Genomic DNA, 5,523 nt, shown 5'->3' on the forward strand with positions numbered 1-5,523 from the left:
CCTGAGGCTTGAGTCAGGTATTATGTGCAAGAACACATGTTTACAGGATTGGATGAGCTTCAGCTAAGGGTGCTGAGAGAGCTGGCTGCTATCTAGTAAGGCCTCTCTATCATCTTGGAAAGCTGTGGGGACTCAGGGAGGTCCCAAAGACTGGAAAAAAGGCAAATGTTGCATCCATCATCAAAAAAGGCTGCAAGGACAACCTGGGGAACTACAGGCCGTTCAGCCTCACTTTGATCAGGAGAGTGTCACGGACCAAGTCTTCTCTGATCCCATTTCTAGGTAAACAAAAGAGAAGAAGGTGACAGGGAACAGTCAGCATAGATTTACTGAGGGGAAATGATGTGAGCCTCACCAACCTCATGCCCTTCTGTGTTAAAAGAACTGTATTTGTGGATGAACAGAGAACAGTGAATGTCAGTTAACTCAAGTTTAGGAAGGCTCTTGACACTTTCTCCCACAGTATAGTTGCACACCAGTTAGTGTGCAAGTTAGTCAGACAGCAGTGTGCCTGGGCAGCAAGGAAGGCCAACTGCCTGAAACAGGCTGAAAGCCTCCGACAGAGCTGATGTCTTTGTCCCCTATAGCTGTTGTCTCTGCCACTGAGGCCTATGAGTAGACACCAGGGCCTCACTGTCCCCTTGTCCCCTGGGGAGCCCAGGAGGGCTCATGTCATTCTCTTGCATGAATATTGCACACCCCAACCTGCACGCTGCCCCCAGGAAGAGCCATGCAAAACACGTGGGGGAAAGGATCTCCCTTCCCAGGCTCTCAGTGTCCATGCTTGGACATTTTGCTTGTAAAACACATCAAGGGTTAACATGGTATCAGAGCCACCTGCACATTTCCTTTGCCTACCTGTAATCAGTGATTACAATTTTCTGCTCTAATCAGCCCCCAATGAATCTTTCTTGCTAATGACCCTCAGTGGGATCTATTAACACTCTACAACAGTTTCGGATTTGCTTCTGACTTTGACTTGAACATTTTGCTCCATCTCCTTGCAATAGCTGAGGATCATGGACTCAGTACCAAATACACCATGGGGCTCATTACAATGCAAAAAGCCCCGATGAGCCACGTCTCTCCCTATAATTTTCTTCAAGTAATGTACAGCTAATTGGTTTCATCAGTGTAGCTGAAAGACAGTGACTTCAGTTAGAACATAGTGTAAAGGTATTTCTGCTTTTTAAGGTTTTTATGATTAGTATTCTTATCCAGCTTTCACAATAAGTGACAGCAACATTCTCCAAATGATATAGATCCAGAGTGTCTCCTAAGGAAGTGTGGACATGCAGGAAAAGCAGTGTCCCAGACGTCAGACGCTGTATGGGCAATCTTCTTCCCCATCTCCTTAAACCTGCCATTTCCCTCATCAGCCACCTGGGACTTGCATCACTCCTGTTAAAGTCTAACCTTTCTCCACTGAAGTCTGCAAATGAATGTTACAGCTCATATGCCCCACTTCCCACCTGCTTTCCTCAGAGAATGAGCTGCAAATAGACACAGAAGAATTTTTCTTAATTACAAGCCAGAAGGGGAAAAAAAAAAGGCATGCTATGGTTTTGTAAAATTAATTACACTCCTGAACTGTATGCTAAGTCCAAGCTGCCTCCAATGAGGTCCCCTTTCCACAAGGGATAGCCTGGCTAGAAATGTTTTGGATAGATAGGAAATGCTAGAGAGAAACAGAATGAAGGACTTGCCCAGAGGAACAAACTACTGAAATACACAGCAAGCTTTAAACTCCCCACAGTGCAAATCAGCAGCACAGTATGGGAATGAACAAAGAGTAATGGAAGGAGTTGCAATGTTACAGTGCCCGGATAGGGTGCTGTAAAGGGATGTTAGAAATTGTTAATGTAATCAGGACATGTGGAAACAGAGGAGAGAGCCATACAGCTTCTGGGGGTCCTGCACTATGCTGGGGGCTGTGCGGCTCTTGGGCATCTTGGACCAGGTTGTGTTTCTGTACAAAAGTCTGGAAAAAACCCTATGCAAGTCCCTGGAGAAGAGGGATTTTCCTGGGCCCTCAGAGCAACCCAGGCAGGACTCAGGCATGTCAAGGGAAACCCATCCCACCCACACCAAACCCCCTGCTCTCAATCCTGGGACCTTCCCGGGCCCTCAGACCAGGAGCAGGAGGGGGTTTGGGAGCATGGCCACATCCCAGACAAGCCTCTGTCAGGTCTTCAGCTCCACAACATGTCACAGCTTCAAGTGATCTCTAAAGCAACACTTCCCATGGCCCTGGTGCACTGGCGAGACTTTGGGCAGACACCCAGGAGACAGGGCAGAGAAAGGGCAGAGACCTCAGGGTGCACAGCGGGGCTCACAGCATCACAGAGGGGGTGTCACAGGCTGGATAAGCAACTCAAAGAAGTAAATGAGTCCTTCCTTTGGCAGTGACTTGGAAAGCCCCATCTCTGACAGTATTAAAGGGGGATGGAGTCTCCCTTCTGCAAGAGTCACTCAGGACTGTGCCAAGACTAGGAAGAGCAGGAAGACTGGTTGTAGGGACGTTCTCAAGCTTCAGCAGCTGCAGAGGTGGGAGCTGGTCACCTCACAAACTTCTGAATGATCCCAAACGCAGGTCCTGAGGCATTGCACCACCTTCCAGGCTCTGCATCGGAGCCTGGACAGCAGCCCTGCAGTGTGTGGGCATGTCCTGAGATGGCCAGGGTCAAAACTGTGGGAGATGCAGGGTGCCAGGGCTGTACAGACCCTCAGCAGCACTTGGGTGGTGGCTGGGTGTGTCCAGGGTGCCAGAGGCTTTAGTGATCCCGAGGCAAGAAGCACTGCTTTGAGGGGACACAGAAAAGCCCAAGGCCTAAGAGGACCAGGGAGGAGAAAGGGCTTTCCCTAGGCTCAGGGAAGGCTCAGCCAGAAGGAAAGTTGGGCAAAATGCATGGGAAATGGGAAAACTTCCCCAGATTTGTTCCTTGGCCTGGCCCTCCAGATGATGGGTATTATGGGCACATTTGCTCTTCTCTGGAGTTTCATCTTCATCTTAAGCACCACAGATGGAGAAACCTTGTCGAGGACTTTAAAAAAAAAAGCCTGCTTTGGTGCCTAAAGGAGGAAGGCTCTGTCCTCTTCCATATTGTCCTGCATCCTACTTTGACAAAAAGAGTGCCCCACAGCAGAAACCAGTTTTGAAGCTCCCCAAAGCATCTCAGCCTGTGGCCATGCTTCGTGCTGTTTCATCCCACATGACTTTGATCCTGACTTTGAAAAATGACAAACCTTAAGCCAGCCCTGAAGCCCTGAATTCCTGTACAGATCTGCCCAGTGCAGTGTCCTGCCAGTGGAGGGGTGCAGAAGTGACTTCTCTAGTGCCCCATTTGAGATACTTCACAGCCTTTGACACCATCTAGAGACATTTCTGAAGGATTTATCAGCAAGTTCTGGAAAATAACTGGGGTGAAGGGAGGTGACTGCTTCCCAGGACATGAGGGGAAATCTCTCTGCTCTCGCCCTGGCTGTGCCATCTCCATGGCAGTGACTTCCTGAGCCCCCTGATGACACGAGCTGAGGTCACAGCGGTATGTGCTGCATCACAGGGAGGTCTCCCCGGTGCCACAGCAGTGCCCTCACTTCCCTAAGAGGCCCAGCTGCTGCTGGGCACCACTTTCGCACTCCCCACCGCGGCCCTTTGGAGGCACTCCAGGAGAAGGAGAGGGGATGACAGCCATGCTGGTGCCCCTTGCCAACAGGCAGAGGACCTGGGGCATGTTGGAAAGGAGTTTTGGATAACAACACGGGAAGAGCATTCTTCCTCCTTGTCTGGTGAGGTGAGCCAAGGGCAAGGGGGAAGCGAGATGGAGGACTGTTGAGCCAACACCATCAGCCCAGACCACAGTTCCTTGTTCCCAACGCTCCTGCAGCTCCCCACTGAGGGTAAGGGCTTTGGGAGCTTCTTCCTGAGGGGTCGCACAGAGACTGTTAACTGTAAAAAGGGCTGTGGATCCTGGGCTGTGGGGGTGGCTGGACAGGGTGGGGGCTGCCACAAGAGCATTGTTGTAGAGTCCTGACTGGCTGGGGGGACAGTGACAGCCAGGGCTCCTGGGTGCTGGTGCTCGGCCCTAAGCCCCCAGGATCCTGTGGGGGTGGGGGCAACCCAGGGCCAGGTTTCCCTGGGAGTGGGTCCCCCTTTGATCTCTCCTCTAGGCCCTACACCACCAGCAGGCCCAGAGCTGCTCTCCCTATAGCTGCCCCCCATCGCTGCCCCATGCTCCCACAGCCTCCTCAGCTCTCAGGCGTGAACTCCCAGGGCCCAGCCCAGTCCTGCAGAGAGCAGCCCCTGCCTGGCCACGGCCCAGCCCTGCTGGGCGCAGCGCAAGGGCTGCCGAGCCGCGGGGCTGCCATGGACAGGGAGCTGGGGCCCCAGGGGCCAGAGGGCCCTGCCCTGCCCGGAGGGCAGCAGGATGCTGCCCATGGGCTCCAGCACCCCGGCCATGCCCAGGATCCCCCACGACGGTGCCAGGGCCAGCACCAGCACTGGCCCCGGCCCCGGGACTGCTCTGCCGCGCCCGGCACAGCCCCCGGGTGCAGGGCAGTCAGGAGCCCCGTGGGGCCCCTGCAGCAGAGCCCAGTCCCTGCGGGGCAGCAGCCAGGCCCCAGGACCCCGCACTGCCCGGGCACACGGCACCGGGCTGCCCCCAGGCCCCTCTGCACCCCGCGCTGCCGCCCACAACATGGCGCCCCACTGCGGGGCAGGGGACGGGGCGGGGGGGAAGGGGCAGAGCTGGCTGCCAGGGCAGGAGGCTAGAATGTTCTCTCGGCAATGCCCCAGGGCTGCCTTCTATTGGCTGGTGTGAGGAGGAGGGCGGGGATGTGCTTGACTGGTGTCTCTGTCAACCAATCGGAGTACGGCATGCGGAAAATCCCAGCCCTGGAAGTGGGGTAGGAGCAAAGCGGGAGCGAGGGGCCAGGTGAGAGCAGGTGCAAGCGGGGCTGGCGGGGCTGTGGGTGCGTCCCGATGGCGGCGGGTGCCCTCCCGCTGGGGTGGGGCCAGCAGTGCTGCCCCGGGGCTGCTTTCCTGCAGGAGCTGCAGCAGGGGCTGGTGGGGCCAGGAGCACGGGACAAAGCGCCCTGGCCCCGGGGGAGCTGCCCTGCGAGCCAGATGTGCCGGCTGCCCCTGAGCAGCTGGGCCGGGGTGGCTGGGGGGGTTTGGGGGCAGGAAGCTTTGCCCCTGTTGTGGGCCTGAGACCATTTTCAAGTGTTTCCTGAGCTGCTGCTGCCACTGCAGCCCCCAGGTGCTGCTCAGAGCTGCGTTTGGGAGCTGCTGGGCAAAGGCTGAGCAGGCTGCTGGTGTTCTCGTGTGGGGCCCTTCCCAGCGGTCTCTTCTGTTCTGAAAACAGCATTTCCGAGGGGCTCTGAGAGAGTCTTTCAGAGAAGTTGAGGCACAAGCGAGAGGCAAGAGCTGCCTGATGAGCCCTGTGAGAGCCCTTCTCCTCTGCTTCCTGGAGGTGGGAAGTGAGCAGGCCCCGGGCTGTGAGTGGCTGTTCAGAGGCAGTGCCT

Source organism: Dromaius novaehollandiae, unplaced genomic scaffold (genome assembly GCF_036370855.1).
Source record: "Dromaius novaehollandiae isolate bDroNov1 unplaced genomic scaffold, bDroNov1.hap1 HAP1_SCAFFOLD_56, whole genome shotgun sequence".
In the NCBI taxonomy this organism is placed as follows: domain Eukaryota; kingdom Metazoa; phylum Chordata; class Aves; order Casuariiformes; family Dromaiidae; genus Dromaius; species Dromaius novaehollandiae.